The 21,670-nt window shown below is 40.5% G+C and overlaps 1 protein-coding gene across 1 annotated transcript in view; it reads left to right on the forward strand.

The window, feature by feature from the left end:
* LOC117777400 (hemicentin-1-like) overlaps window positions 1-21,670 on the forward strand; it is a 1,765,934-nt gene that overhangs the window by 1,440,997 nt on the left and 303,267 nt on the right. The window lies entirely within an intron of this gene.

Genomic DNA, 21,670 nt, shown 5'->3' on the forward strand with positions numbered 1-21,670 from the left:
GGATGTCATGTTGCGTGTCTTCTTCAGTCTTGTGACGTGATGAATCCTTTCAATTCTAAAACTTTGTGTTGTTTTTTTTGTAACGTGATACATCAGTTGATCTTCTTATGTCACTTCCTCAGGCTCTGAAGTCATATTTCAGTGCCCTATAGAAAGTTTCAAATTTCAACCCCATCGCTGCCGCACGCGATTGGGGCGTTTTCATAAGTGATCTGTTTTTGAATACATGATCTCACGGTGCAGATATTTCTTCATCGCTGCACCAAGGTGAGATGTTTAACCTTTATTTATAAGACACATTCAGGCTGAATGTACCACCAGTTACCACAGGTCTTACACCCGCCGCAAAGTTTAATATAAGAGTTTTCATTTTCCCAGCGTCCACGTTCTGCACTTGCATCTATCTGAGCACCCACAGCCTAGTGTGAGGTCCTGCTGGAGACGCCCTGGTGGCTGGTTGCAGTATTGATAATAAACCCTTCCTCCTCCATTTTAGTGAATGGTCCAAAAGTCATTTTTATCAAGCATGGTGTTTTGGTGGTTGATGGTTGTCGGTCTGCTCGTTTGTGAAGTAAAACTGTTTCATCTTGCAACTTACGAAATCCACACTTATAATAAAAATCTGCGAGTGTACCTGGCTTTTAAAGGGGATGAGAGATGAAACTCTGGTTGCTTTATTGCAGGTTCTGCCCAAAATCCCTCTCGTTATTAATTAAGACACCAGGAACAACTCTTTTGAACTATGCACCTGGCACAGTGACCTTTTTGCCCCATTAGCTAAAAGTGGATTTAGACCGTGCACTTAGATCGTTAAAATAAAGCCCTATAACTTCAAGACCGCACTGCTCGGTGTTTGCTGTGCACTTCCTTTCAGCTTAATGGAGCTTTACGGGGACTTTCAGCTCATTGTTTTGGTTTTTACAGCTCACAGCTTCCCTCGCTCTCGCCGCTTGTCAGGGTTGTTTCCAGACACACGTAGGAGGCAGCTGCTTTCAATGGAAATGCTCTTATAAATTTATTGCACACTACCTGCCCTGCATCAAATAATGACAATTCTGCCATAAGGAATGTATCGTCTACCATCTCTCAAGTCTATGAACAAGTCATCTAGATGTTTACAGTGTGGGAGTGCGCTATAAAGCAGTGTAAGCCGCCGTGCATGGCCGGGCGCACTTTTATTATGACTGACACATCCAGAGCGAAAGGTATTTTAAGGTGAGCGTGGTCATGGAGGTCAATGCCATAAACCCGCAGGTGTGCTCTGGGAGATGCACGAGGAGATGATCTATATAAGCCAGTGGAACATAAAACAATGCCTCTCTGGGATTTTGTGCAGAATTGATGAAGCCACAGCTAATCGCCGTTTAACATTTACTCCATTGATCATAAAAAGAAACATGTGAACAGACAAGTTATTGGCTGCGAGCTGCTGCCGAGATTCCAGACCAGTCTCATATCAATAAATCTTCTGTTCATTTTCACACCCTCCAGTAAGCGGCTTGACACTATATCCTCTGAGGCGCTCTTTAATGAATATGTTTATTTAATTTGATACCTTCTGCTTTATTTCTCAGACTCTATAAATATAAATGTTTGGTATTTATCAGAAATGATCAACAGGGAGATTTTGCTTTACGTCACAATTACTCTCATCAACACTGGATTCTTAACAATAGTGAAATCAGCTCAGTCTGGTGGTAAAGGGAGAAATGCTTCAAATTGAAAATACGGGCCAACATTTAGTAAAAGTTTACAATGCACTTCTACATGACTATAAAACAAGTAGATAAGATGAAATGTGAGCGTGTAACGGCCATATTGGATGGAGATTTTAATATCTGTGCAGTATCAACAAGTGCTGGTGCCGTCTCCCTGGGAACTGGGAATGCTAACATCTGTTATGGCTGTTAGAAAGAAAGAAGGCTGATCTGATCCAATAATCTTCAGATGGATGTTGCAGACAGAACCAGAACTCGAAACGTGCCACAGCTTGATATGAAAATCAACATGGAATTAAGGAGAGGAAATGGTAATTGTCTGTATTGGATCATTCATTTTATGTTTTTTGGATTTGAGGCAGTTTGGGCTGTAAATGATCAGACAAACATGTGGGTTTGTTTGTTTTTTCTGTTTTCACTCAGTGTAAATTAAAAGTCAAAGTTTAAATGCAATGCCTCTGACCAGGTGCATGCTGTTGTTGTTTGCACAGGGTTGGACAAGTAAAATAATTAAAAGAATCAGAATTTTAGGCCTAAAAATAATTTAAATGTGTAAAATATGACATTTTAAGTCTTAAAATAAGTCTTGTTAGGTCTTAATCATGTTAACGTTCATTTATGGCCCCTCCACTTCACTTTAATCTTTTTAATTTAATGGAGATCTCAGTGTGTTGTAGTTCTTTCTCATCTTGGCTGTGGGAAAGACAGGATATCTTCTGTCTCTGTGGTTTGAGGGATAACATTAGGTTTCGGGGGTTATTCTCTACAAGGCTACTTCACCTTATCTCCAGTTATGTGGAAGTGCAATAATTCTCCAACTGTGAGGTTCCTCCGTATCTGTCGTATTTGACACAGGTCTTAAATTTGGTTTGTTGAAACTATGAGCTATTTAATACTGCAGCAAGAATAGAAAAGCATTTAGAACATCAACAAGAATAGAACAAATTTTTATATAAATATTCACAACAAATCAAACAAATCATTAATATATTAGGTAAAACTAATTTTAGTTTTAAGGGGTATCATTTTAATGACAACATATTATTTATGATCGCTCTCATAATTCGTTGAACAAACAATGGTTTTAATGGAAAATGTTACAAATTCTGTAATTTGACAGAGGAAAGAACTGTTGGCCACAGGTCTTGCAAACACTGTTGTTTCTTGAAGTTCCACAGTAAGCACAAACCTTATCCACCTGGCGAGATATTCCCAATATTTCCCCCAAATAAAACTAAAATACATTGGTTCATTTCACACATGCACCGGATAAAGTCTAGACGGTGTGATATCTCTGGAGAACACAAGTCCTGCAGCCGAGGAGAACTTTTAATGACAAAATATATTAATTCTTCTTTCTGTCAAGTAAAAATCCAGATGCTATGCAGGAGAGACACAGTATCACGGTTTAATTTATTGAAATGTAAATAATCATTAATTCTGATACAACCCATTAAAAACAGAGGGGAAGAGGGGGAATTCAGTTATGAATTAGCTTTGCTTAACATTTATTTCATTTTTACTCCACTTCTCTGTTGCTGCCCTGCTCTCCCTCGCCTTCTCTCCCTGCATAGTGAGCGGATTACACAGCTCCAGCTTCTTCTCGCTGACCGATATTGTTTATGTTTCGCTCGACTGTGATTCGCCTCCCACAGATGTTCTGGAACTGTCCAGGGTGTTAATCACGAGTAACGTCCTCCGTGGTGTAAAGGAGCCTGGCATGGTTTCAGTCTTCCCCACACCTCTCTAGCAGGCCGGTGTGTTTTTCTCATCCAGAGGCTAATGAGTTCATTAGCACTTGAGACTGAAAGGGGGGCCCCGTGAAGTGTCTGGAGTAAAAGACTTAGTGCAACCGAAACTGGCTCGTTCACTATAACATGCGGCATCCTCTAACCGGAGGGTGGGTGGTTGGATCCCAGTCTTCTCCATCTGCATGCCGAAGTGTCCTTGGGCAAGATACTGAACCCCAGATTGCCCCTCATAGAAAAAAAAATGCTGCCCATAGATGCACTGTATGAGTGTGTGTGTGAAAACTATAAAGAGCTTTGAGTGGTCATCACGGATAGAAAAGTGATTTATAAATACAGACCAATTCAATGTTTTTCATTTCTGTCTGTCTGTCTGTCTGTCTGTCTGTCTGTCTATCTCGCAGCATGAATTACTGAAAAACTGTCATGAAGTTTAGTACAGGGATGCAACATGACCCAAGGAAGAATCAAAACTATTTTGGATTAGATCTGGATGAACAGGAGGATGCATATGAATATCTTTTCACTTTCTTTTTTCACATGGTGAGATATGGAGTTCACCCTGGCGGAGGTGTGTACTCTCGTCAGTTGCCTACTCATTTTCACAGTTCTTAATAATGTAGTTAGCCAAAGTTATTGACTTTTTTTTAAGTGTTGGGTTTTAGTAGAGATTTTGTGGATTTGGAGTGAACTTGCATATTTGTAGAAGTTCTTTTGTAAATATATTTTTCTGCTATGTATTGTTACTGAGGCAGCTGAGATTACCTGTATTTTTCTTTATAGATTACTGATTGTTTAGTTTGTTGCTTTTGGCTGTGCTCACCTTGACGCCCTTTTTCTTCTACTTCAATTGTAAGATAAATACTTTTTGTTTAACTGCAAATTGTCATGGCAATGGACATCCTTAGAAGTGGGAAAGGGGAGAAGCCATTTTTATTCTATGCTCAGGTGTCCCCATAGCAGTTTTTCTTTCAAATATATTCAGTTGCTAGGTTTTTGTCTCAATCATTTCACCTATGTATTGTAGTTGTATAGTTTTCATCACCGATACAGTCTTAACTGGAAGGCTACTCAAACTTTCATGAAATCCTGCTGTGAGTCCGACAAACAAGCAGCAATGAAAAAACCTAAGTAAGATTATTTGTAAGTCAGCATGACATAACATTACATTACAACAACAATGTAACAGATTTAGAAACATCTGAGAACTATTTAAAAAGTATAACCTCTTAAATTTGTACAGACCCACAGACAGATCCACATGCAAGCCACGCAGACAAGCTCGAGTGAACCCAAATTCAATTCAAAGTCAAAATCTGATGTGTGTGCTCCTGGATAACGTCACAATGAGCCTACAATTGTCAATATAGTTTCCATTTAATGTGACCTAAAAGCACAAGGCAGCCTGTGTTAGAATATTTCAGAGTAAGCAACACATTTCAGTTAAACACTGGAACACGCAGATTCATGACATGTTCGATTTTTTCACATACAATGAGACCTTTTTTTTTAACATCGTGTCTCTGGAGGAAGGAATTTTCAGATTTTCAGTCGGCATCAGTCCAAATAAAAGATTTCCAACGAACACAAAATCTCTAAAAATAACAGCTGTAATGTGAAGATGAACTATAGTTTCATTCAAGCTCTACTGTATCGTTGCAAATTTGGCCAGTTATTGTGACATTTAATGAGAAACACCCCAATAAATAATCGTAGTTTCGGTGTTGACGAGGTGAAAGATATGAGCAGCTGTATTTGTGTGGAACTTCAGCTTTACACTTCAGCACCGCACAAGAAAACAACCACAGTAATAAGGTTTCATTTAAAATGGCGGGTCGTGATGATGTCAGCGCAGAGACAATTGATTGACTGTATTACTTTACATAATGGCTGTTAGTTATGTAATGTCCACATGTATGATGCTAATCGTGGTTGTGTGAGCCGTGTCTGGAAACCTGCTCTCATTAGGGTTCAGCCAATGATTGTAAATAAAGATGGACGACTTGTCAGCTCCCAAAAAGTGAAGCTAAAACATCTGGATCACCCCCTGGTGTCTGGCTGCAGTATAGGTACAAATGTCCTCCTCCATGTGAGTGGATAGGACTTGGACTAAACTAAAAAAGTTAAATTACCCGATACATGCATTTTCCTCAAAGATGGTTTCTGTCTTTTTAGGTAGTTCTTATCACATTGATTTATCTTCAAGTTCTTATTTTTCCTGTGGGTATGGTTTTAGTTATTTGATGCCATACAACCAGGGTGAAAAATCATGATTGACAGCAGAGACTGACTCGAGATTGGTCGGGTTTGTGAATGGGCGGGACCTCGATACATATTATGAGCACTACTGTGCAGACTCTGGCTCCAAATGACCTGATCAGTAAAAGATGGCCGCACTGTGGGAGAAAGTGGAGATGCATCATGTACAGTCTATTGGTTGAACTGGGAATTAGGGAACACAGAGGATAGATTTAATGGCCTCGGGAAACATAGGAAGTCTGAGTGGATCTGCAGAAATATGTAGCTTTGAAAGAAATTTATTTTCTATTTAATTTTCTAACAATTAACTCAGGAGGGCTCCAGATGTGGCCGTGTTTCCCTTATGAATTTATTTGATTTAGAAATGGACATTACGTTACAGCAGTGATTCAAGAAAAGACCAAATTCAAGCCGTCAGCCACATGTAAATACTAATTATCACATTCAAACGAAAATGTGCGATCTATCAACAGCAAAGCATATTTTTTTTGCTCTTTTGATGTTGCACTCTGGACATTCTCAAATTTAATGTGACGTTTTGTTGCGTGTGAAAATTAGCCGTGTTGTTTAGCAGCTATTACGGGAGTTTATTGCCCGCAGCATGCATCTGTTCAAAGTCAGCTGTGGTGCATGTCATGCGCACTTCCAGCCATTATCAAATTGCAAAAAACCATTGACACTCAATAACTCTTTTATGAAAGAGAATCCAGATGGAACGAATGCATCTGCAGCTATTTAAACGCTTCAACTTGTCACATATTGTCAGTATCTTGGTTATGATCAAATAGGTCCCACAGCATCTGCTGAGAACACATCCAGCGTACTCTTGTACTACAGAGCACATGTTTAATAGACACTAAATGACAAAAGAACACAGGTGGTGGGACAACTCATTCTGTTCACTCCGTAGATTTATGGCTCTTTAGCTCATCCTCATGTGACCGCCTTTCCAAGGACAACCTGTTTGTTGACATGCTAGGAATCCCCCCCCCCCCATACATTTTGTTTTAATCCAGTTTAATCTTGGGTTTGAGGTCTTGAGCTCATTTCAGCTTTGACAGTGGACACGCTTTGGGGTTCCCCACTGGAGTGAAAGTGATCTAGGCCTATTTCATTCTGAAGCACGTCTTTAGTTTCCTCTTTAGTTTCACTTATTGGGACGGTCTCGCCAATCCTGACTTTCATGATTTCTAGCCTAGTATTGTATTTCTGGATTTTCAGGTTCCGGTCGGCGTTCGATGTCGATGAATCTGCGTGTCTATCCCTGTGAAACCGGCCCTCCCTACATTTATAAAGCCAGATGGTTTCAGCTCTGATCGGCAGTGATGTGACACCCGGGTGTACATACTAATCTTTGCACTGTGACGTCTTTCAGAGAATAAAAACACTGTAAACACACACCTGCCCAGTATGGTGCTTTTAAACCAGAAACTGTGGCTACACCTATTTGTATAGCCTTCAGTCCATGGGCTACAGACAGCATGACATGGCTATGCTGACAATAGCAGCCATGTTAACTAGCTGCTAGCCGCCATACATGCCTCCTGAAAAACACATATAACAAACTGGGATCAGTCTGTATGGCAGCTAGCTCGATAGCTTTCTGTTGACTCTCCTGTGCACAAGGTAACTTAAATCAGTTGTGCTTCTGGTTGTGTGTTTAGGGGCTGATTTCATATAGGCCACACATTTCTGAGAAGACGAAGGTAAGAGGGAGGTCGATGGAGTATCTGTTTTATTTCAGAGATGCTGGTTCTTGTGCAACAAGTGAATATCGTAATTTAATCTTTAAAAACTGGTTAATGTCAAATTTTGAGTTGTTTATCGAAAGCTGGCACGAGATGATAAGCGATTTGTTCGTTTTTGCCAGAGCACAATGTGTTCCATCGACATTTTTACAAGCATCTCGAGAAAAATATTTTGGGTTTAATGAACGAATGAACTGTCATCTGTATTTTTAGGGATTAGTCCATCCACCACTTTAGTCCAGAGTGAGGTGCAACAGCTATTTAATCAATTGCCATGAAAAAGGAATTCTTGATCGCCAGAAGATAAATCACTCACAGAGTTTTGTTGATCCTCTCATTCTTCATCAGTTTCACCAGGGACAGATTGATTTAGCGTCAAACTTTGTCACGGTTCCCAGATGATGTAAACCTACGACTTCGCCGGTTGACTGACTTCGACCTATGAGCCACGATGAGGTTGAAATTTCTGGTTCCAAGTGAATATCTCAACAATCACTATGTTAAGCATCTGACTTCTAACTTTGATGATCATCTGGTCACATTTTAAATTCGTACAATACTCTAGGTTATGACAAAATACCTGAAATCCACTAATTGTAATTGTGCATGTATGACCTCCAATTACACAGACATTCTCCACATGAAAGCTAACTATTTATTAAAGCATTGAGAAATCACCAAGGAAACAATTGCATCAAAAAGAGCGTAACCTTTATCATTTCTTTGTATTTCAAGCCTCGGGGGGAAGGCAGCAGTGCGATATTTCTTCATTTATAAACTCAGCTGTTAATCATAGTAAACACTTCCCCTATTCACGCGTTGTTGTAGTGATAATGTAGTGATAAGGAATGAATAACAGTGATGTGGAAATGGTTCCACTCACCAAGTAAATTTCCCTGCACTTAGTCGAGAGGAGCTGTGAGTCACATTAATGCTTTTCGCAGATAAGGGGGGGAAAAACTAAATCGCTTCTCTGTGGGGTGATTTTATCCTTCCTGTCTAACGCTTTGATTTCCGTGCCCGCTGATGGTCACTGATAACACGCTCAGTTCCTCGCTCAAACATGCTAGACGTGACGTTCCAACATTTTTCAGGTTGTTTTTGAGTCGTTTGAAGACACGTTGTTCTTTCTGTGGTGAGGCTATGCATTTTTCCGACCCCTCACATGCAATAAAACATTTCAAAGTCTCTGTTTACAATCCAAGTGAACGCGTGTTTCTTATCTCGCGTCTTTAAGCGGGTCTGAAGGCAGCACAATGCAATTTACCTGCGTGTTGCGTACGCTTGACAACTTGTTAGGATTGGAAAGGCCATCGAAGAGAACACTCCAAAATAAACACATTTTTGTAAGTTAAGTCCTTTCTCTTGGTTGAGCCAGGAGCAGCTGTCCAATCTGGCTGATGAATCGAAACCATCTGAAACAACTCTTTTAGCCTTAGTTCAATAAATACACCTTTCAGCACATTTACAGGGAAAACGTGGGGTCACTACACAGGCTGTCCTTTTGTGATTTTCTCTACTTGTGACCTGCAGCAATATCAGGGATTAGATTGCTTACTTATTCTTAAACACTTTAATTATTAAGAACTTTATACATGTTTATAGGTCTTTATTAGGCTTTATATCATTTGTATTAACTGTGAGAGACATTTCTGCAGATCTCCAATGGCATTGCAACAGAAAACGTCTTTACAGAATATTTGTAGCAACAGGAACATAATGGGTGGTGGTGGTGGTGGTGGTGGTGGCTTCTCAGGAACATGACGTAGAAATTAGTTCAATGCTGTCATGTATTTGAAAGTTTCTCCCTCTTTAGATCTGAGCTGTTGACTTGTGCCTTCTCTCCTCCTCCGACACAGTTTTATCATAATATATATCACGTGTTTGAGGTGTAAGAAAAAAGTTTAGAGCATCTGCTCTGTTTCTAATATGACCACAGTCCTATTAAAGCAGATGGATCACGTGTGCCACATTAAGGGCAGCAGGTTCATGGTATTTAATAAGCATCTATCACCAGCTGTATAACATGTCATAAAAACTTTTTAGATTTATAAAACGTTTTGCTGTTTATCAGGTGTTTGTCATTATCTGCCCATGAAGAAGAGTTTAAAACCACAACATTCACTTGGCAGCAAAAATAAGTCTTAAAACTTAAAAATGATAATTTGTCATGATAATTTTCCGTATCGACTGGCTGATATTATGGCTTTAAATGAACCTAACCTAAACCCAAACCTACACAGGGGGGCTTATTGTGACACAACCCCTGAGCTCATTACTTCATAGTCACTCTCACTGAACTCAAATACAGTTGAACAGTTTATATTCCCCCTGAAACTCCAGCTTCCTAAACCAGAAGTTCCGTCGTGTAATAAAGAATAATTCTTTATATTTTCCACAATGAATTTCAGGGATAAATGCTGGTTTTTATTGACATCTAAGTCTTTTTAAATTATCCATTTTCCGGCATTAAGTTTGAACTTGCTGAGGCTTATTCTTGCAGTTCAAGCCCAAGACTATCATTTAGTTTCATACTTCTCACAGGAGGTCATACAACTTACATGGTGCAAGAACAGGCATTGGAGGTGGAGAGTGGGAAGGAGAGAGGCACCATGTTCCTCATTAAGAATCAGTGTACCATCACAACGATTATGAAACTGTCATTTTAAGGTATAATTGGTGCATAATATTGCTTTAATGGGTTTTGTTTCCCATGTGTATGGAAATAAAACACAAGAGGAGTTGTGTGCTGGAAATCTGACTGTGTTAGTGATTTAGTATGTCACTGTGCAGTAAACACCATGACTCAAAACCCCCTGCTGCACAGAAATCAGAAATAATCACACATCCACTGCAGACATATGCGCCCCTGATGGCAGTTTAATAAACACGGCACATTTGTTCTAACCTCTCCTAAATGACCCTCCAAGAGTGACTCTGATTGGATTTGTGTGTGAGTTTGTAAGTAAAGGAAAGAAAAAGACAGAAAAGAGGAAAGAAAACCTCTGATAAGATTCGGTTTCTCCCGCAAAGGTCTTGAGAGTCGGTTAAACTGTCTACAAATTGCTCACAGCCCAATAAGTGAGCTCGAGTGCGGCAGTAGGAGACAGACCCTACGGAGGATCGAATAACTGATTACTAAGGAAAAGAAAGTGAGGCTGCCAGTGGAGATTTGCTGAGAAACCAAAAGATATGGCGCAGACTGGGAATTTCTCTAAATCAAATCTTGGTTGTTTGAGATGAAAGTTTGGGGAGAACTATGTCGGAAGGATGCCATCGCTGTGGTTGCACATTCGGTTGCACAACTTCTGTAGAGCACTAAAGACTAGAGAACGGTCAGTGCCAGTGTTCACCTCCTTTTGGTTCTTGCTTCTTCAGACAAATGCCTCATTGTCTTATTTTCTTTCTTCTTCAATGGAAATAATCGTGATTAGGACTTTCAAAAGTCTATTTTATTGGCGATGGTGGTCTTTCTGGGGGGAATTGACGCATTGTCGACCCTCACGAAGATTATCATAACTTATGAACTCGATAAGTGTTGATGGTACAATATGTGGCTAGGGCCTCTCAATCAAAATAACATCAAAAGATCTAGTTTGATGATGTTGTGAAGCTGCATGGGATCATGGGAGTTGTTGTCTTCACCACCTTTACAAATGAAAATCTTTCAAGGGGCAAATTATTTCGACGGATGAGGTCATGTATTCAAGTTTTATTCTCGTTACGCAGCAATTGGCAGTGAGTCATCGTAATCCATTATGAGTGAACAATACAAACAGCCGACTAGCTAACTGGCTAGCAGTGTGCGTCTCTGGGTTTGGACATTGTTGGAAACACTTGGATAATGTAAGATCACAAGTCAACAAAATACATAACATAGTTAAAGTCGTTTTAAGAATATCAGAATATTGGTCACAGATTGAACTGTGCAATTTCTTCATGCATTTTTATCAAATCAGGACAAATTATGTCTTAACAAGCAAAAAGCACAGATTTATTTTGTTTTTGCAGATATGAATTAGCAGATGTAATCACAGTCAACACAAAGAGATTGGGACATGAATTAAATCCCAGACTTGCACACAAAAGAACAACAAATAGGACACTGAGCTTGGTCTCTCTCAAAATGTATCCCAGCTGTCTCAAATGGAACCAGTATTCTGCTGCTAAAGACAACATTTAATATCCTGTAATGTGGGTTTGATAGACTGCGAAAGCATTCTTACATGTCACATGTGCAGACCCTTGACCCTGTGCTTCCTTTAGCATACATGTGTGCTGATGTTATCTGTTGGGTGGTCAGCGTGGGTCAGTGAATTCCACTTCTTGCTCTGGTCACTAAAATCTCCTCTCTGGACAAAGCAGTTTGGGACAGCTGTGAAATCTGAGTGTTTTAATGAACTGTTGAAAGAGGACACCTCGTTATTGTTGAATTGAAAAAATTTTAATGGATGTGCTTGCCGGGGTTAGGGGTTAGGGGAAGTGGGGTACTGATTTGTTCTGCTTCCATTCCTTCCAAATACAAACTTGTATGATATTACACACAAAGAAAATCCTATTTCTCCTTGTAATATTAAATGTTAAAAAGGCCTGGTACAACCATAAGGGTCTTAAATAATGTTGGGCATTGGATCATCAGTATTTTATCTTATTTGAAACTATGGTTTAGGTTTTGATATAAAAATGTTGTAATAATAAATGCAGAAGATTAAACCCAAGGCATGTTATAGCCAGATTTTATTTTTTACAGAAGTTGTAACATCAAGGCTGCATTATAGAACAAAACCATAAAGGCGTACGAGCAGTAGTGAGAGAGGAAACAAGTTCCACAGATGCTCCCGTTCCACATTCCTGCAGTGCAAAGAGGTGTAGTTCACACATCCTATCTGCTCGCTCAATTTAAATATTTTTGCTGTGTTTTAAGTGCTTCTTAATTTTTCATGGCCCTTCCAGCTGATCCCTTCCAGATGTGATCCAAGTGGGAGGTGAGTGAGGAAGCAGGGGCAAACACACTCGGCCCTTTACATGCACTGGGTACAAAGCTCATCCTTTTCTAATACAACAACCGCTACCATTTTCTCTCCAATTCTGCTCAGAAACATAAGAAAGCACATAAGCACATAAGCACAAAAGCGAGGGAATGGAACTCATGTCCAGTTTTCTTTTCTTTTAACCTCTAGGAATCACAGATAAACAGAATGGATGGAAAAAGGAAATTGATTCCCACAGCGACCGACTGACCACAAACTCTGCTGCTGGGCCAATCGCTGTCAGAACGAATGTAGACATGTCTTATCTTAATCCATCGCACAAAACCTCCAGGCAACTTGCTGCAGTGTTCAAATCCCTTTTCCTTTAAATGGCCCTAGAACGAATGAATAGTGGGATGATGGGTTCAGAACATTGAGGAGGTCATGGCCACAAACACATGGAAATGTCCTCACTCACAACCACAGGTTTATTTCAATACAGCATGAAAATAGATTGATATGGTGCATTCTTAGCAAGCAACGAATTTTAGGTTTGGTCAAAAATAAGTTGTTCTTCAGTCACAATGTAGAAAAAAGTCAAATAGATTAAAGAATAAAAATGGGCAACTTCCCATGATCCTTTTCTCAGTTTTCATGTTTGCATTTTTCCGGCTCAGCTGTGACGGATATTCTGGAAAACAAAGCAAAGGGAGTTTTCAACAAATCAGCATTTACAAGAATATATTACAGATATTAAATCTCTGAAAGCTGTTCTCATGTCCTGCCTGAACTGAAAATCAGATCAATGTTGAGCTGAAAAAAAAAATTGTTTCATGAAATGCATGAGATGGTCTGATGTATGTTAACGGTAATTTTGGGGTTTCAGTGTCTCTGCACATCAGGAATTAGTCGGTAACATATTCATTGAAAAGGTTTTGGCCAAATAACATGAGGATAATATGAGAAGAGAGGACAGATATAGAGAAAATGCATAATGGAGACACATTTAGCCAATTACCTAAGAGTGTAAAAGGATGTAAAGCCACTTTGTGAAGCTTAGAAAGAACAATGAAGGAGAGTATATGATATTTATGTGACTTCTCTCCTTAAACATTATGATCTTTGACCTGTTTTTCTCCAAGATGAATGATGCAGTAGATAAACAGCTTTAATTACCAGATACTGCCTATAAATGTCTTCACAGAAGTTGCAGTTATATTTGCCTGCAAACATATTGTATAACCACAAAGAAGAAAATGCAGTCAACGTGTCAATACTGCATCCAGCATTAAGCGACTGGAGTTTTAAATAATCTCACATCCATCGACACCAAACTTAATGATGCACAAATAACGGACTGTTCTTGAAAGGAGGTGAGGCATGAGAGAGCCCATAAATAGGCGAACCAGGCCCAGGATTTGGAGGAGTTTCAATGCAACACAACCCCAAAACAACACAGGAGCAAGCTGAAGTGTCTCCTAATACGCCGGACTCACAGAGCGAGAGGAAAGGCATATCGACCTTAGTTACACCAAAAAATCGGTGCAAAATTTACGAGACTCTGCACAGCAAGGAAGTCACAGGGTGATGCCAAGTCGGCTGTTCTTGCCCAGATAGAAAACACCATTAGATCGTTTCAGTCAATTCATCAAAAAACAGGGGATTTAGGGCGAGTTTGTCTAAGTTACAGGCCTTATCATGAGACCAGAGAGTGTTGTGGTTGGCTCGGGATGCCTCAGCGCCAAAACCGCAGCCACTGGCAGGCCGCTCCTTTCTTGTCAGGTCGGGTCAAACTGAAACCTTCAGAGAGGAAGGGCAGGCCAGTAAAGGAACCAAGGTCAAAAGTGCTCTTGAGAAATATGGCTCTAATGAGCAGGCCAATGCCATGGAAACAGGTTTTTATTTTTACATCCTACTTACACATCAAACCCGCTTTACAGATGCCGAGTCAGGTAGTTAACGGACACAAATCTTTAAGGAGCAGAACCTAATTTCCTCGGCTCAGTCGACGCAGGGAGTATGGTCAAGCACAAAGACGAGTGTGGAGAAGGGAGGAGGAGGAGGGCTGGAGGGCACAAGGGCGACATGGGAACTAATAATCCCCTCACAATGGTCTGCACGTCTGGGTTCCGATCTGCACCACAGAAACTCTCTATGGTGTGGAACATTCCTTCAGACCCAGGTTTAGTTCCTCCTGGAGACAGACGCAGGTTGGCTCTTTATCCCAACTCCCCTGTCGAAGCCAATATCTCAGGTCTCATATAGCTCGTGGCAGGAGGCCGGCAGACTCACCGCTTATCATTTTTAAGAACAATTTTAGACGACTATTGTAAGGAGTGACCAAGGCAGTCAATTAATTCACCGGACGTTTTCGCACCATGTGTAAGGCGAGAATTAATCTGCCCCCGAGGACCATCGCTGAAGGACTAACTTGTTAATCTGTCTCGGTGCCAAAATGTTATCTCTACATTCCTTTTTTCTACCGTTATTCATATATAATACTCGAGGCTCCTACCAAGAATATGTAGAGGTTGTTCGGGATGTTTTATGGTTCATGCCACTTTGACTTATTTTGTGAAGAACAGAGGAAGACTGGTCCAAAAATGAACTTGAGAAAGCTCTGCACCCAAACCTGTAAGTTCCTCTGTGAAAAAATGTAAATTTATTTTAGAGTAAAGATTATTTTGACTGCGTGAAAGACGTGAACCTTCTGTTCGTATATATATAAAATTTGCCACGTAAACTAAATTATCTAACTGCACTGGGAAGACTTACATCAATACTTTTGTTGAGACCAAAGTTATAAAAATTTGGATTAAAGTTTTTGAAAATATTCTATCCACAGTTTTAAATCATCCAAAACCTTGCAAAGCCAACACTCACAAAAAGTCAACCGTTTGGGACTCATTTAAGTGATACATTTTTAATTCATAAAAAAGGAAGACAACACCCCTTTAATTAGATGTGGGCAGCCCACCGCCCTGAGCTCCTGCCCTGGAGTGGGAGTCTGTATAACCGCACTTATTTTCAGATCATGACTCATCTTTCCCAGGATTTGATGGTATCTTTTGCTAACCCTCTGCCAGTCTTCAATTTTGACGCCAGGGTTTGGACTTTTGACGACCGTTGAACAGCACTGGAAACTCATATGGTTCCTCAATTACAACACAATTCTATGTACTTTTGCGATCAGCATTTTGCACACAACTGCCTTTTAACTACATACTCCAGGTTTGGGCATTGCTGGGGCCGGAGCCAACGTCTGAAAAGTATTCGGCTCGGGACCACCATGGTCCTCCACCACACCGATGTTCACTGCAGGTGATTCTGTTGGGGGGAAAATACCCCCACGGCAAAAGGGCCCTCTGTGGTAGGTGACCTGCACTTCCTGTGGCCTGGAAATGTCACTGAGCAACTCCTGCCTCACACATCCAAGCCCCCAGACCCCCTCTAAGCTCCTAGCTCACTTTTTGGGGTTGGCTCAGAGTTGAAGTTACACTTCATAAAGCGTTATCATCAGTTAATAGAATCAATTCAAACACATTTGTCTTTTGCGCGGGTCTAACTTCACTAAATGCACAGAGCACATTGCCTACTGATAGGCCTCAATGTCTCTGTATTTAGCCTTTTATTTAGCCTTATGTTTGGTCTCCTATTTGTCATCCAGCCTTTCGTTCATGCTTAACAAATATATGTCTCAGCAGATCGGGCTCAAAGACTGCTGTGTACATTTCAAGTTGCTGGGGAGGAAATAAATCATCTCCAATGATTTTTGTCACTTGATCAGCTAAAAGAAAAGCCTCCAGAGAAAACGTCACTTAGGTGGGATCATAGAAAAAACATAGAAAGCGGGTGTGGGCTAAATGGATGGTCTTGTATTTTTCAATGAACAGCAGGTTAACAGGAAGATGACATTGCTTTGGTAAACATGTCTCAGAGCTATGTAAAAGGGCGCCATTGATGTCTTGTTGCTTTCTCTTGTCTTGTCTGGATCCAGCATGTTAGATACCGGAGACATAGGAAGGAAACTCACGCTGATACTCGTTCTCAGCTGCTTTTGCCTTTAAAGGTAACATTTGAACCGTGGTGACATTGTTGAGTTTGCCAGGGACACACTGTCAGGAAACAATCAGATCCAAGCAAGAAATATGGGACACAGATCATTAACGACCTGAACCGATGGAAACAAACATCTCCATGTCTGTTTCCGTTGATAATCCGCTTGTGTCCAGTAACACAAACCTAATTTGCTATCTGCCACAGAGTCATGAACGATCACCACGGAAACATAAACAAAGAAAGTTTATCTGGACTTTTTCCTGGATGCACCTTTTTTGATTAATAAGCTTTTAACTACTCGTTATTGTCTTTGCTCTAAAAATTCAGAGTACAATTGTCCTGTATGCTTGGCAACAACCCAAGAGAGAAAACAATACGATGCGTTAGACATGTCGCTTGACAGTTGAGTATGGCCTTAATAAAACAAGAATTTTCACAGTCATGTAAAAGCTATGTATACCAATCGCATGTGTACAAAATATTGCCCATATGCATGCAATATCCATTTGGGTGTAGTCATATTTTCAGACCACTGGAAACATATTTTTCCTTCAATTTCTGTCTATCTTTTATTCCAATCTGCAGCTCGTATGCAAAGACCTCGGCCACTTACTACACACAGTCCCACCCTGGGATTCAGCACCAAATGTATCCTGTCTTTTCTCATGCACTGAGCACACATTCGGGTATGTTTGTCATTGGGTAGAAAGAAGGGGTAATGTGTCCGCCAAACCACACTACTGGCCCATAGATAGGAATTTAAGAGCTAAATGGTCCAACATTTTACTTACTCTAGTTACGTCCCTCTGTGATTTGCAGTATTTTTCCCTGTTTCTTCGCTTTCGCAGCATTTAATGCACTTGGGTGAAATAGCTGTGTGAGTGTGGAGTGCAGAGAAATTTAAAATGCAATTATTCTTGCAATCATCCTTTCTGAAGTGCAGTTATAAATGTCGCTATCAGTGTAATTACTATGTACTGAAATGATCATCGTTAAAATGTGAAAAAATTCGACCAAAAAAGCTGATATTCTTACAAATATTAAAAATAAATAAAATCTGATTACTACATTAGATATTTTTTAGCTTTGGGACTTGAGTTTGATATTTGGGTTCTCTGTACCAGGTCCTAACAAATTAATCCAGCTTCCATGGGGGTCCAGGAAGACCCACCAGGATGATGAGGCCAAAGAGGTCAATTGTTTAACTATGGCAATCTGCCCCATTCAGCCCGAGTCTACTTAGATTATGTTAGAATACGTCTGTGGAGCAGTGAGGCCAAGCTTTCCATGCTGAGGTCTCAAGATGTGTCTTTGAACTGTATCCTCTTCACCCCAATCACACATCTTTATATGTTTGAATGTGACACTTAATGCTTAGAAACATCACATTGGAAGCAAAGGAGGTTCCTCACTCAAAGAGCCAGTGTTCTCACGAAGATCAGGAGGGGCACAGCACTTTTGCTTCTTTTTCCCAGAGCCTCTTATGCCTCTACAGGCCAAGTCCACTGCCAAGAGAAGTTCCAGGTGGTCTCCAGGCTTTCTTTGATCCCCACCAGCCAGGGTCTCTTGGACAGATCAGTCAGTGTAATCACTTGTGTTTCAGAGCACGCAGGGGAAACAGTAGTGCTCCATTTCCTTTTCATGGCATGACCTCAGCAGTGGCAACCATAGTCTTGAAGTGACACAGACCTCTGTCCAAATAGGCTCCTCTGTTGTCCCTATCTAACTGAAAGGGCAGTAGATAAACATTGGAGACAAGCTGCCTCGGTGAGCCACAGAAAAACAAGCAGAGAGGAGAGAGGGGTGGTGGTGCCCACCTCCGGTGAACACTATTTCGATTCAAGTGGAGAAAATTGTTGGCAAGGAGCTCTGTGGCACACAGCCCACCTAAAACTTGCCATGCACTGCTTATTTGTAGCTGACCCTTTACGTTTTCATCACGGCCGTGGCCATCACAGTCCAGTTACTGACACTCAAAGTGCTGTCGACATCCAATCCATATTCGCACGAACGCCCTGTGCTGGCAAGGTTAGGCCGGTGCTGCGGACCAGATGCACAGGCATGATGCAAAGAAAGGCCTGGACTCCATGGCAGCTCATCTTTGGACTGTGGATCAAGAGGAGTGTGTTTGTCTTGGATGAGCTAGAGACGGACCTGCTGCCAGCTTCTTCCTTGAGCAAGTGCTCAGGCAGCAACCAAATGGGGTCGGTACATCAAGACTGGGGGGTGGGGGAGCAACCGTGCATTTCATTTAGTTTTAGTATCAGGTTTCTGAGACACTGTTGACACATATTTCTTATGCAAAGGTAATTGTTTTATTACTCTATTAGACAACATGGGATGACTTGGGATCCTTGGAAAAACAACAAGATTGGTTTCGGTTCTAAGAAAGACAAGCTTCAACTTTTCTTTTAAGTGTGGCAGAGCCCTTCGTTGATGCTGTGTTGCATCTGTTTGGTTAGTCATGTGCTGTGGTTTACCATTATAGAGGCCCTTAACATTGTTCCATTAAAATCCCATTAAATCGTGGTTATTTAGACCTTTTAGGCCTATTTCCATGTAATAGTTCCCACATGTTTCTCGGGAGATATCAATCTTATCAGGCGAAAAATACTAGCCAAAAGTGAAATAAATTGTTTCAGGTAACCAAACGACTTCTTGTAAAACCCCATATTTCCATAAACCACGTTCAGTTATTACCTTCACCTGGAGGCCTGGCAGTGGGATGCATTCTTGCCTTCCCCCTCTGAAGTAACGTCAGAGGTGGTTCAGCGCTGTGTGTCAGTGATTACACGGCGATTATGCATGAACTTTCACCAAGTGAAAAAATGTTCGTGTTAGGATTTGTAAACGCATTCTGACTTATTTCTGCGTTGAGGTTCTCGGTGACGTCGGAATATAGTAAATATTTTGGCCTAAGATTTATATTACACTCCAAGCTGAAGGTCACTGATTATACAAGTGGAAACCGACCTGTGAGCCAAGTTCAGCGAGTGTACAGTCTGCTCTGAGCACACTGAGAAATAAATTTTCACCTTATTGTGGCTTATCTCTACCAAAAATGGTGGTTTACATGCCACAGATTAGCACTCATAAACACCATTCATTAGACGACACGAAGAACACCTCCCAAAGGCCCATGCCAACAGATTATGCTATGATTGATGTGGTGTGAAACCTGTGGCCGCGACAAGCCGTGAACTAAGTAAGTGGAGGATTTAGGTTTGGTGAAAATAAACACAGAGGATATTACGCATTAGTGAAACATACTCTGTTGAAAAACAAGGTATTCTATCACTTCATCTCCAGCTGGGTTTTTCCAACGCTGGTTTTTTATTTGTATCATGATTAATGCTTCTCACTTCTCATTATTCCTTCTTCTGCCCCTGTGTAATGTGAAATCTGTCTAATCCCCTTTGGAGGTTGTCAATAGTATCTCTATATATAAATGAGGTGTGAGTGCTATCTGGAGACAGGAGCTTCTACCTAGAGTGCTTTGCTCTCTTTGGTGCCTTGAGATGGAGGAGAGTGGCGTAATGGACAGAAGAGTCCAAATCTGTAATCAAGACCATAAATTCTATTCATTCTTTAATGTCATCACAACCTAAATATAGATACATCTATGGATATATATCAACTTAATAGTTCATACTACATAGTGTTTGCCAAGAATTCATTCTTTGTTTCTAAATACCCTTGATCTGGTGTTGACGGTCAATTTTGATCCAAACTAAAAAATCTAGACTATCAGATTAAGTTTTGTAATTTTCATGGTCTCCAGAGGATTAATCCTGACTTTGGTGATTCCTTTCTTTTTTCTTCTGGTACAATCAGGTTGTCATTTTTGGATTTTAGAAAGATGTCTTGATTTGGGATAGTGGATGGATTGCCATGAAATTTTGTTTGCCCAACAGACATTCATGCTCCCATCAGGATAACTTGTATTCAGGCTAAACAAAGGAATCTGAGAGTGCATAACGCCCATACTGCCATGTGAAAGTGGTCCAGGACTAAACTAAGTTGCTGAACATGATAAGCATTATACCTGATTAACAGCCACATGTTTATATAGTGACTTCTATGTAGAGCACTATTAAGTGAGCTCATCAGAAAAAGAAAAAAAACTTTCGGACACTACAATGATGTCATTGTCGCAAGATTATGACGTACAACCACAATAGCGCCGGCCGGTGGAAAATCCCACAATATTTCCAATGTTAATTAGAAACTTAGTATTAATACTTTTAGGTAATAAACACTGTGAATGACCACCTTTAATGATGGTGTATGTTGCTTGGTTGCATCGGTTGTACACTATCTTTAATGATGTATTGTGGGAAACAATGAGTGCACTATATAGGGTACGTGATTAGTGAGTGATTTCGTACACAGCCAGTGCAGCTAGCATGACTGTAATCTGTCTTGTTTCCACTTAAAATAGAGGTAAAATCAGGCTGTGATGTGTCTTTGCATTATCACATGTTTATTGCAGTTTGCTAAATACAGAAGAACTTGATGAAATGCCTCTTGACAGCCTTTAGCACATCAGTACCCCTCCAGTAAAGCTATGAAATACTCTCAAGAGAAATGTTGGGTTTCCATTGCAACCTCTCTCAACAGTGAAGCTAAAAGGAGGAGCAACTTTCAGGACTTTGTCGATTATTCTCTTTTTGTTTAGTCCACCGGAGGCTGCGCTCCGTCATCTCGCTGCTGTTCCAGATTTGACTCAAAGCAGAGACTCGCCATGTGAGCCAGGCTGAAATATTATCCACAAATGCACACGTTCACATGACGGCTGTGGGGAGCTTCGGTGCACCAGTGCTAAGTTGTGAAGCAGCATCTGTCACACTAACCCCATTTAACTTATTCCCATCTTACTGCATGTTGTAGATTTAAAAGAAAAACTTGAGTACCTTCACCCACATCTGGTGTTTCTCACTGCACGAAGAAGGGATGTGGGGGTGAAAAGGTTAAGGAATCTGCATAGTATGGCCTTGCTGAGCAATGGTGAGGAAGTAAAAGCTTAATTGTCTTGTTTATGATGCAACTTTATACTTTGGGGTGTTTTATGATCCACTGTTAATGTGTTAGTGTTGTAAGCTTATTAGATTTTCACTGTTTGCCATTAAATAAATCTTTAAACACAATGTTTGTTTCTTTGGATTTTA

This window comes from Hippoglossus hippoglossus, chromosome 16 (assembly GCF_009819705.1).
Source record: "Hippoglossus hippoglossus isolate fHipHip1 chromosome 16, fHipHip1.pri, whole genome shotgun sequence".
In the NCBI taxonomy this organism is placed as follows: Eukaryota; Metazoa; Chordata; class Actinopteri; order Pleuronectiformes; family Pleuronectidae; genus Hippoglossus; species Hippoglossus hippoglossus.